This window comes from Mustela putorius, unplaced genomic scaffold (genome assembly GCF_011764305.1).
Source record: "Mustela putorius furo isolate JIRA1106 unplaced genomic scaffold, ASM1176430v1.1 tig00001114_pilon_pilon_pilon, whole genome shotgun sequence".
Taxonomy (NCBI): domain Eukaryota; kingdom Metazoa; phylum Chordata; class Mammalia; order Carnivora; family Mustelidae; genus Mustela; species Mustela putorius.
In genome coordinates this window covers 2,171,999-2,184,488 of record NW_025421575.1, presented here as the reverse complement: position 1 = coordinate 2,184,488, position 12,490 = coordinate 2,171,999, and positions in this window count along the sequence as shown.

Here is a 12,490-nt window from a genome sequence, read left to right as displayed (position 1 = left end):
TTAATTTAATTGTATTTGTAATTAAAGAATTCTGCAAAAGAAAACTTCATGTCTAGATAGCTTCATTGGAGAATTTCAGTGAACTTTCAAAGAAGAATTAACACAAAATTTGCATCTCTTTTAGAAAATAGAATAGGAGAGAACTGTTCCCAGATCATTTTTCTTTTTTTGAGGCCTTGATGCCAAAACCGAAGACAATAAAACTATAAACCAATATCTTCCCCAAATTTAGGTGGAAAAATATTCAGCAAAAATACTAGGTTATAAAATTTAGCAAAGTATAAAAGTGATTTTACACTGTAATCAAGTGAGACTTTTCCAGGTATATAAAACTAATTCAAGATTTGAAAATCAGTGTAATCCACCACATCAACTGACTAAAGGATAAATGTCATATGATCAGAATAACTGATGCAGGGAAAGTATTTTTTTAAGATTTTATTTATTTATCTGACAGAGATCACAAGTAGGCAGAGAGGCAGGCAGAGAGAGAGAGAGAGAGGAGGAAGCAGGCTTCCTGCGGAGCAGAGAGTCCAATGCGGGGCTTGATCCCAGGATGACCTGAGCTGAAGGCAGAGGTTTTTAAGCTACTGAGCCCCCCGTGCGCCCCCAGGGGAAGTATTTGATGAAATCCAACACAGTTTTATGATAACAACTCCAAGAAGACTAGGAATAGTGGAGAATTTCATCAATTTCCTAAAGAACACCTGTAAAATGTCTACAGTTAACATACATAATGGAGAAAGACTGATTACTTTCTCCTACGACTGAGAACAAGAAAATGATGTCCACCCTTGCCACTCTTACTCATTATAATTCAGAAAAAGAAATAATAAAAATACATATTAGAATGAAAAGATAAGTCTTTATTTGCAAATATCAGGGTTTCCTACAAAGAAAATCTCAAAGAATCTATCAAAATAATTTCCTAAAGCTAATTATTGAGTTCAGCAATGTCATAACTCAAACATATAAAAATCTACTGCATTTCTATATACTACCAATAAACATGTAGCTATTGAAATTAATAATACAATAGTATATTAAATCAATATTTTAAAAACCCACAAAATATTTAGGTGTATATCTACTCATCCTAAAGTACAAGACTTTGTTACTGACTACACAATGTTGATGACAGAAATCAAAGAAGACAAATGTAGTGTACAATCCATCTTGATGGATTGTAAGACTCACTATACTACACATGCCAATTTTGCTCAAATTGATCTATACATTAATGTGATTCCTATAAAAATTTTAGCAAGTTTTTCATAGACATAGACAAGCTTATTCTAAAATTCAAATGGGAAGGTACAGGCATTAGAATAGCCAAAACCAACTGGTTGGGAAAGTGATATGCAAATGTCTATTAAAATTGAAAATACACATGTTTTTCAAACCATGAGTCCTACATTTGGAAACATATCATGTAAAAGTACCAGTACACAGGAATATATGTAAGAATATCTATTTCTGTGCTGTTTATAATGATAAAGTTTGGAAACAATTTATCATTAGAGAATTAAATCAATTTTATATTATCCATAGTTTAACCTATTATACAGATATTGAAAAATAATATTTAAAAAAGAAGAAGAAGGAGCCATGTCCCTAGGACAAGTACAGGCACCAGCTTTCAATAGAAACAGGGACATTTCATCCACTATAAAAGAAAGGAAGGCAAAAGGTATAGGTAAAGATACCAGTAAGTTGATCATCTTGGTGGAGGGAAGACAATGAAATTTCCTTTTAATTGTAAATATTTTCTAAATGACAAATGAGACAGTAATGAGCTTGCTGTATGAGAGGGGGTTGGGGGGATAGTCGAGGTTTAGGGAAGAAAAAGAAGTTTAACAAGTAGCAAAGAAAGCAGAGTGGGACAACATGTTAAGTTTAACAGACACTTCTCCAATGAAGACATACAAATGGCTATCAGACACATGAAAAAATGTTCATCATCACTAGCCATCAGGGAGATTCAAATTAAAACCACATTGAGATACCACCTTACACCAGTTAGAATGGCCAAAATTAGCAAGACAGGAAACAACATGTGTTGGAGGGGATGTGGAGAAAAGGGAACCCCCTTCCACTGTTGGTGGGAATGCAAGTTGGTACAGCCACTTTGTAAAACAGTGTGGAGATTCCTCAAGAAATTAAAAATAGAGCTTCCCTATGACCCTGAAATTGCACTACTGGGTATTTACCCCAAAGATACAGATGTAGTGAAAAGAAAGGCCATCTGTACCCCAATGTTCATAGCAGCAATGGCCACGGTCGCCAAACTGTGGAAAGAACCAAGATGCCCTTCAACGGATAAATGGATAAGGAAGATGTGGTCCATATATGCTATGGAGTATTATGCCTCCATCAGAAAGGATGAATACCCAACTTTTGTAGCAACATGGACGGGACTGGAAGAGATTATGCTGAGTGAAATCAGTCAAGCAGAAAGAGTCAATTATCATATGGTTTCACTTATTTGTGGAGCATAAGAAATAGCATGGAGGACAAGGGGAGATGGAGAGGAGAAGGGAGTTGGGGGAAATTGGAAGGGGAGGTGAACCATGAGAGACTATGGACTCTGAAAAACAATCTGAGGGTTTTGAAGGGGTGGGGGGTGCGAGGTTGGGGGAACAAGGTGGTGGGTATTATGGAGGGCACATATTGCATGGAGCACTGGGTGTGGTGCAAAAACAATGAATACTGTTATGCTGAAAAGAAATAAAAATTAAAAAAAAAGAATTTGCTACAGCCAAGGTCAAAGAGTTTGCTGCTTGTGTTCTCTAGTCTTTTGATGGATTCCTGTCTCACATGTAGTTCTTTCATCCATTTTGAGTTTTGTGTATGGCATAAGCAAGTGTGGTCCAGTTATATTCCTTTGCATATTGCTGTCCAGTTTTCAAAACGCCCATTGTTGAAGAGATTTTCCCCACTGGATATTCTTCCCTGTTTTGTTAAAGATTAGCTGACCATATAGTTATGGGTTCATTTTTGGGTTTTCTAGTCTGTTCTATTTATCTATGTGTCTATTTTTGTGCCAGTACAATAGTGTCTTGATTAAGTGTCTTGATTAATAGTGTCTTTATAATATAACCTGAAGTTTGGAATTGTGATACCTTCAGTTTTTTCTTCTTCAAAACTGCTTTCACTATTTGGGGTCTTTTGTGATTCCATACAAATTTTAGGATTGTCTGTCCTAGCTTTGTGCAAAATGCTGGCAGTATTTTGATAGAGATTCTATTAAATCTGTAGATTGCTTTGGGTAGTATGGAAAATTTAACAATATTTGTTCTTCTAGTCCATGAACATGGAGTGTTTTTCCATTTCTTCCTGAACTCCTTGATTTCTTTTATAAGTGTTCTATAGTTTTCAGAGTACAGATCTTTTACCTCTTTGGTTAGGTTTATTCCTAGATATCTTATGGTTTTTGGTGCAATTGTAAATGGGATCAATTCCTTGATTTCAATTTCTGCTGCTTCATTATTGGTGTATGGAAATGTAACAGATTTTTGTATGCTGATTTTATGTCTTGTAACTTTGGTGAATTTGTGCATTTATTTTAGTAATTTTTTCATGGACTCTTGCTTTTCTACAGAGTATCATGTCATCTGCAAATACTGAATATTTGTCTTCTTCCATGTCAATTTGAATTCTTTTACTTCTTTTTGTTGTCTGAATAATGGGACTTGAATTTCCAGTACTGTGTTAATGAATTACAATGGTGGGAGTGGACATCCCTGTCTTGTTTCTGACCTTAGCGGAAAACCTCTCGGTTTTTCCCCATAGAAGATGATACTATGTGTGGATATTTCATATATGGCTTTTGTGATGTTGAAATATGTTCCATCTATCCCTACTTTGTTGAGGGTTTTTTATCAAGAATGGATGCTGTATTTTTTACTGCATTTTCTGCCTCTATTGAGAGGCATATTCCCTGAAACCCAAGAATAGATCCCACATGATCATGGTGAATAAGTCTTTTAGTGTACTGTTGGATTCAATTTGCTAGTTTCTTGTTGAGAATTTTTACATCACTGTTCATTGGGAATATCAGTCTGTAATTTTTTTTTAGTGTGATCTTTTTCTTCTTTTGGAATCAAGGTAATGCTGGCTTCATAGAATGAGTTTGGAAGTCTAACTTCTATTTGTATTTTTTTGGACATGTTTGAAAAAGATAGGCATTAATTCTTTTTTAAATGCCTGGTAGAATTCCCCTGGAAAGCTGTCTGGCCCTGCATGTTTTTTCATTGGGAGATCTTTGATTACTGATTCAATTATTTTGCTAGTTAGGGTCCTGTTCAAATTTTCAATTTCTTCCTGTTCCATTTTTGGTGGTTTATGTTTCTAGGAATTTATCCATTTCTTCCAGATTGCCCAGTTTGTTGGCCCATGATTTTCCATAATATTCTATTATTGTTTGTATTTGTGTAGTGTTTGTGATCTCTCTTCTGTCCTTCGTGATTTTATTTACTTGAGTCCTTTTTCTTCTCTTTTTAATAAGTCCAGCCAAGGGTTTATCAATTTGGTTAAGTCTTTCAAAGAACCAGCCCTTACTTTCACTAATCTGTTCAACTGATTCTTTGTTTTGTTTTGGTTTTGGTTTTGTTGTTGTTGTTGCTTGTTTCTATGTCATTTATTTCTGCTCTAATTTTTATTATTTCCCCTATGCTAGATTTAGGTTTCATTTGTTTTCCTTCTCTAGCTCCTTTAGGTGTAAGGTTAGGTTATGTATTTGAGACTTTTCTTGCTTCTTGATGTAGGCTTGTGCTGCTATTTAGTTCTTTCTTAGAACCACTTTTGCAGCATCTCAAAAGTTTGAGAGTGTCATGTTTTCATTTTCATTTGCTTCCATGTATTTTTTAAAATTTCTCCTTTACTTTCCTAGTTAACCCATTATGTTCCTTACTAGGATGTTCTTTAACCTCCATATATTTATGGTCTTTTTTAAAAAAAAGATTTTATTTATTTGACAGAGAGAGATCACAAGTAGGCAGAGAGGCAGGCAGAGAGAGAGGGAGTAGCAGGCTCCCTACTGAGCAGAGAGCCCGATGTGGGGCTCAATCCCAGGATTCTGAAATCATGACCTGATCCAAAGGCAGAGGCCTAACACACTGAGCTGCCCAGAGGCCCTTATTTGTGGTCTTTCCAAATGTTATCTTGTGTTCAACTTCCATAGCATTGTGGTCAGGAAATACGCACAGTCTTTTTGTAGTTGTTGAGGCCTGATTTGTGACCCAGTTTGTATCTATTCTGGAGAATTTTCCATATATACTTGAAAAGAATGTATTCTGCTTTAGGAAAAAATATTCTGAATATATCTGTTAAGACCATCTGGTCCAGTGTGTCATTCAAAGCCATTGTTTCCTTGTTGATTTTCTAGTTAGATGATCTGTCCATTGTGTAAGTGGGTTGTTAAAGTCCAATACTTTTATTGTATCTTTGTCAATAAACTTCTTTGTGTTTGTTATTAACTGGGATTTATATATTTGGGTGTTCCCAAGTTGGGGGCATAAATATTTACAATTGTTAGATCCTCTTGTTGGATAGACCCCTTAATTGTAATATAGTGCCCTTCTGCATCTCTTTCTACACTCTTTGGTTTAAAAATCAAGTCTGTCTGGGGGCACCTGGGTGGCTCAGTCTGTTGAGCATCTGACCCTTGGTTTCAGCTTTGGTTATTTCAATGGGTCTTATTCTTTTAATTCATTCTGATACCCTTAGTCTTTTGATTGTAGTGTTTAGTCCATTTATATTCAGAGTTATTATTAATAGATTTAGTGCCATTTAATGCATTTAATGCATTTAGTGCCAAAGTATTACTTGTAAAATGTTTCTGGAGATTTTCTCTGTTCCTTTCTAGCCTTTGTTGCTTTTGATGTTTCTTTCCCCTCAAGCAGTCCCCTTTAATATTTCTTGTAACATTTGTTTAGTGTTCAGGAACTCCTTTAGTTTTTGTTTATTGGGGACTCTCTCCATCTCTCCTTGTATTCCGAATGACAGCCTTAGTAAATAAAATATCCCTGGCTGCATATTTTTTCATTTAGCACATTGAATAAATCATGTCACTCTGTTCTGGCCTCTGAAGTTTCTCTGGATAGATCTGCTGCAAACCTTATTTGTCTTCCCTTGTAGGTTAGGGCTTTCCCCCCCATTGTTGTTTTCAGGATTATTTCCTTATGCATGTGTTTTGCAAATTTTACTATGATACATTTTGGTGTTAGCCTATTTTTTGTTGATTTTGATGGGAGTTTTCTGTGCCTTTTGGACTTCAATGTCTATTTCCTTCCCCAGATCAGAGAAGTTTTCAGCTATAATTTCTTCAAAGAAAACTGCCCCCCTTCCCTCTTTTCTTTTGGGACTCCTAATGAATGTTATTGCCCTTTATAAGGCACTGAGTTATTTATTTATTTATTTATTTATTTATTTATTTATTTATTTTTGAGATTTTATTCATTTATTTGACAGACAGAGATCACAAGTAGGCAGAGAGGCAGGCAGAGAGGAGGAAGCAGGCTCCCTGCTGAGCAGAGAGCCCAAGGCACTGAGTTTTCTAAGTCTACATTTGTTATCCAATATATTCTTCTTTCCCTCTTCTTTTCAGCTTCATTATTTATATGTCACTGACTCATTCCTCTGCTTCATCCATCCCTGTCATTGCATCCAATCAGTTTTGCATCTTGGTTATAGCATTTTTTGTTTCACCCTGACTAGTCTTTCTTTTTTCACTGTAGGATGGAACTCCCTGTGTCTTCTAAGCTTTTCTCAAGCCCAACTAGTATCCTTATCATTGTTGTTTTTAATTCTGGTTCAGAATATTACTTAGATCTGTTTTGATTAGATCCCTGGCTGTAACTTTTTCTTCTTCTTTCTTTTAGGATGAATCCCTCCATCTTGACATTTTGCCTAGATTTTTGTCTTTTCTATGTTAGGAAAACCTGTTATGTTTCCTGCTTCTGAGAATAATGGCTGTAATAAAGAGGTCATATACTGTCCAGGGCTTGGTGCTTTAGGAATTTTTTTGTGTACTCTACTGTTGTGTTTTGCTTGCTCTTTCCCTCAGGTCAGTCCTCTGCCTGAGTTGTTCCTTGCCTGCAGTTTGGACCTTGTCCTTGTGTGGTGAGTTTTAACTAGGTGTGTTTTGGTCTGCTTGTTAGAAAAAACTAGATCCTATTTCCCCTAGAGCTGAAGATTTGTAGCCCTCCATGATCAGTAGACTTGGTCCATGTAGGGAGGTTGTGCTGCTTCTTTGGGCCATGGGGAGTGCTGCTGCACTGGTTCTCAGGCAGACCTGCCCTAGGAAAGATACACCTGCTGGGCAGAGTGGGGTGGGGCTGTGTTGGAGCTGCAGCCACCTGGGGGTGCTGTGTTGGTCACTGAAGTCTGTCCATGCTGATGGGCAAAGAAGAAATGGCATCACCCTGCTCTCCTGTGCCCACAGTGGGGAGTTCATGTCTGCCATTCTTCAGTAAACCTTCACAGAAGAGTGAAAAATCTCACCTCTTATGTCCTAAGCTTCTGTCAGAACCCTGCCTTCACACTGTATCTGAGCTGTCTGCCTGCCTAGTGGCACAGTGCTCCTGAATTTTATCTCAGGTGCATGACTATGTTTCAAAACTCCAAATTTTAGAGAACTGGCATGGTGTGGATCCATGCTGATCTTCTGGGGGAGGGTCTTGTCACACTGTGGTTGGTGCCAATTTGTCCCAGAAAGCAGTTGTATGACCATGCAGGGTCTTGGAGTTTATGCGGAAGCACAGACAAAAGCTCATTTCCATGTTAGTTGCCTTCTGCAGGTGCCTCTGCTGGTATGCTAATTAACGAGGCCTATTAAAGGGGCTGCTCAATGGTGCTCACATTCTCTTTTGTCCCCTGAGAGGCTGTATCACCTCTTCCAAATGCAGTGCAAGGTGGGGAACTGTCTCTCCCAGTGTGACCCATGGGATCTTCAGACCATGTTGTCTGCTTCCAGACCTCTGCCCTCCTTCTCCACAAGAGCACTGCTAAGCCCACCAGGCATGACCCAGGCAATGATGTGGATTTCTAAAACTTCAGACTTTGAGCTCCACTGCTTGTAATAACTTGTAATAATCAGCCCCTCTCCTTTTCTCAGTGAATGGTTTTTGGGAAGTGTTTTTCTTTGCAATCCCCTGAACTTTGCTTCCTCTCTCTCTCTTTCTTTCTCTCTCTCTCTCTCCTCTCTCCATGATCAGGGCTCTCTCTCCTTGCAACACCTGTGATTATTTTCTCCCCCAAATCAACTCCCACAGCTCCTACCTTCCATAATGTGGCCTTTTTTTCTCCCTCTAGATGTTCAGTTTACTCTCTCAGTCTGTACATTGATTTCTTGGTGTTCAGAATGATCTGATATTTATCTAGCTGTGTTTAAAGGATGAGGTAAGCTTAGGGTCCCCCTACTACTCCACCATCCTAACCCCCCTACATACACAAAATTGTCTTATTTCTTAAAAGGAGAGATAACTTTGTTTAACATGGAAGAAATCTTCTTTGTTTCTATAATCTGGGATAAGTAATAGATTTTTAAAAAGATTTTATTTTATTTATTTGAGACACACAGAAAGAGAACATGAATGGGGAGAAAGGGGCAGATGAAGAGGGAGAAGTGGACTCCCCACTAAGCAAAGAATCCAATGTGGGGCTCAATACCAGGACCCTGGGATCATGACCCGAGTCAAAAGCAGATGCTTAACTGACTGAGCCACCCAAGAACCTCAATAAGTGGTAGACTTTTAATCATAAGCTTAATAAAATTGTGAAGGGGGATAAGATTTCAAAATCAGTTGTGTGTCACTCTTTTTTGTGTATGCATGTAAAAAAATACATTTTCTACATCTAAATTTTTTTCTCTCTCCTTGAAGAGAGAATATAATTAGCTTTTGTAGTGATAAGTTCATATTTGTCAGGAGTCAATTCCTCTCATTTCTTTTCCTTTCCATTTCTTTTTCTTGAGAAGCAGTAAAGATTAACTGATCAAAAAATCATTCACTGGGAGTCAAGATGGCGGAGAAGTAGCAGGCTGAGACTACTTCAACTAGCCGGAGATCAGCTAGATAGCTTGTCTGAAGATTGCCAACACCTGAAAATCCATCAGCATATCGAAGAGAAGAAGAACAGCAATTCTGGAAACAGAAAAACAACCACTTTCTGAAAGGTAGGACCGGCGGAGAAGTGAATCCAAAGCGACGGGAAGATAGACCCCGGGGGGAGGGGCCGGCTCCCGGCAAGCGGCGGAACAACGGAGCACAAAATCAGGACTTTTAAAAGTCTGTTCCGCTGAGGGACATCGCTCCAGAGGCTACCCGGGGCAAACCCCACACGGGGTCAGCGTGGCCTCAGGTCCCGCAGGGTCACAGAAGGATCGGGGGTGTCTGAGTGTCACAGAGCTTGCGGGTATTGGAACGGGAAAGCCGGCTACAGAGACAGAGCCGACAGTAAGCTCGCCGCTCGGTGTTACCTTGAACCGGTCGCAGGCTCAGTGAGCTCGGAGCACGGCCGGAGATCAGGCAGATGGGAGTAACTGGGCGCTGTTCTCTGAGGGCGCACTGAGGAGTGCGGCCCTAGGCTCTCGACTCCTCCAGGCCGGAGACCAGGAGGCTGCCATTTGTATTCCCGTCCTCTGGAACTCTACGGAAAGCGCTCAGGGAACAAAAGCTCCTGAAAGCAAACCCAAGCGGAATACTCACCCCGGCCCGGGTAAGGGTGGTGTAACTCTGCCTGGGACAGACACTTGAGAATCACTACAACAGGCCCCTCCCCCAGAAGATCAACAAGAAATCCAGCCGAGACCAAGTTCACCTACCAAGGAGTGCGGTTTCAATACCAAGGAGAGCAGTAGAATTCCAGAGGAGGAGAAAGCAAAGCACGGAACTCATGGCTTTTTCCCTGTGATTTTTTTTAGTCTTGCAGTTAATTTAATTTTTTTCTTTTTCATTTTTCATTTTTTTTTTCTCGCCTTCAGGTAAAAAAAATTTTTTTAACTGTTACCTTTTTCTTTTTTAACGATTTTTTACTAGTTTATCTAATATATATATTTTTTCTTTTTTATATATTTCTTAGGAGTTTTCTTTTTTCTTAAATTCTTTTTTTCTTTTTTTTTCTTTTTCTTTCTTTCTTCCTTTTTGAACCTCTTTTTATCCCCTTTCTCCCCCCTCACAATTTTGGATCTCTTCTAATTTGGTTAAAGCATATTTTCCTGCGGTTGTTGCCACCCTTTTAGTATTTTACTTGCCCCTTCATATACTCTTATCTGGACAAAATGACAAGACTGAAAAATACAACACAAAAAAAAGAACAAGAGGCAGTACCGAAGGCTAGGGACCTAATCAATACAGAAATTGGTAATATGTCAGATCTAGAGTTCAGAATGACAATTCTCAAGGTTCTAGCCAGGCTTGAAAAAGGCATGGAAGATATGAGAGAAACCCTCTTGAGAGATAAAAGCCCTTTCTGGAGAAATAAAAGAACTAAAATCTAACCAAGTTGAAATCAAAAAAGCTATTAATGAGGTGCAATCAAAAAATGGAGGCTCTCACTGCTAGGATAAATGAGGCAGAAGAAAGAATTCGTGATATAGAAGACCAAATGACAGAGAATAAAGAAGCTGAGCAAAAGAGGGACAAACAGCTACTGGACCACGAGGGGAGAATTTGAGAGATAAGTGACACCATAAGATGAAACAACATTAGAATAATTGGGATTCCAGAAGAAGAGGAAAGAGAGAGGGGAGCAGAAGGTATACTGGAGAGAATTATTGGGGAGAATTTCCCCAATATGGCAAAGGGAACGAGCATCAAAATTCAGGAGGTTCAGAGAACGCCCCTCAAAATCAATAAGAATAGGCCCACACCCCGTCACCTAATAGTAAAATTTACAAGTCTCAGAGACAAAGAGAAAATCCTAAAAGCAGCCCGGGAAAAGAAGTCTGTAACATACAATGGTAAAAATATTAGATTGGCAGCTGACTTATCCACAGAGACCTGGCAGGCCAGAAAGAGCTGGCATGATGTTTTCAGAGCACTAAATGAGAAAAACATGCAGCCAAGAATACTATATCCAGCTAGGCTATCATTGAAAATAGAAGGAGAGATTAAAAGCTTCCAGGACAAACAAAAACTGAAAGAATTTGCAAACACCAAACCAGCTCTACAGGAAATCTTGAAAGGGGTCCTCTAAGCAAAGAGAGAGCCTACAAGTGGTAGATCAGAAAGGAACAGAGACCATATACAGTAACAGTCACCTTACAGGCAATACAATGGCACTAAATTCATATCTCTCAATAGTTACCCTGAATGTTAATGGGCTAAATGCCCCTGTCAAAAGACACAGGCTATCAGAATGGATAAAAAAACAAAACCCATCGATATGTTGCCTCCAAGAAACTCATTTTAGCCCGAAGACACCTCCAGATTTAAAGTGAGGGGGTGGAAAAGAATTTACCATGCTAATGGACATCAGAAGAAAGCAGGAGTGGCAATCCTTATATCAGATCAATTAGATTTTAAGCCAAAGACTATAATAAGAGATGAGGAAGGACACTATATCATACTCAAAGGGTCTGTCCAACAAGAAGATTTAACAATTTTAAATATCTATGCCCCCAACGTGGGAGCAGCCAACTATATAAACCAATTAATAACAAAATCAAAGAAACACATCAACAATAATACAGTAATAGTAGGGGACTTTAACACTCCCCTCACTGAAACGGACAGATCATCCAAGCAAAATATCAGCAAGGAAATAAAGGCCTTAAACGACACACTGGACCAGATGGACATCACAGATATATTCAGAACATTTCATCCCAAAGCAACAGAATACACATTCTTCTCTAGTGCACATGGAACATTCTCCAGAATAGATCACATCCTCGGTCCTAAATCAGGACTCAACCGGTATCAAAAGATTGGGATCATTCCCTGCATATTTTCAGATCACAATGCTCTAAAGATAGAACTCAACCACAAAAGGAAGTTTGAAAAGAACCCAAATACATGGAGACTAAACAGCATCCATCTAAAGAATGAATGGGTCAATCGGGAAATTAAAGAAGAATTGAAAAAAATCATGGAAACAAATGATAATGAAAATACAACAGTTCAAAATCTGTGGGACACAACAAAGGCAGTCCTGAGAGGAAAATATATAGCGGTACAAGCCTTTCTCAAGAAACAAGAAAGGTCTCAGGTACATAACCTAACCCTACACCTAAAGGAGCTGGAGAAAGAACAAGAAAGAAACCCTAAGCCCAGCAGGAGAAGAGAAATCATAAAGATCAGAGCAGAAATCAATGAAATAGAAACCAAAAAAACAATAGAACAAATCAACGAAAGTAGGAGCTGGTTCTTTGAAAGAATTAATAAAATTGATAAACCCCTGGCCCGACTTATCAAAAAGAAAAGAGAAAGGACCCAAATAAATAAAATCATGAATGAAAGAGGAGAGATCACAACTAACACCAAAGAAA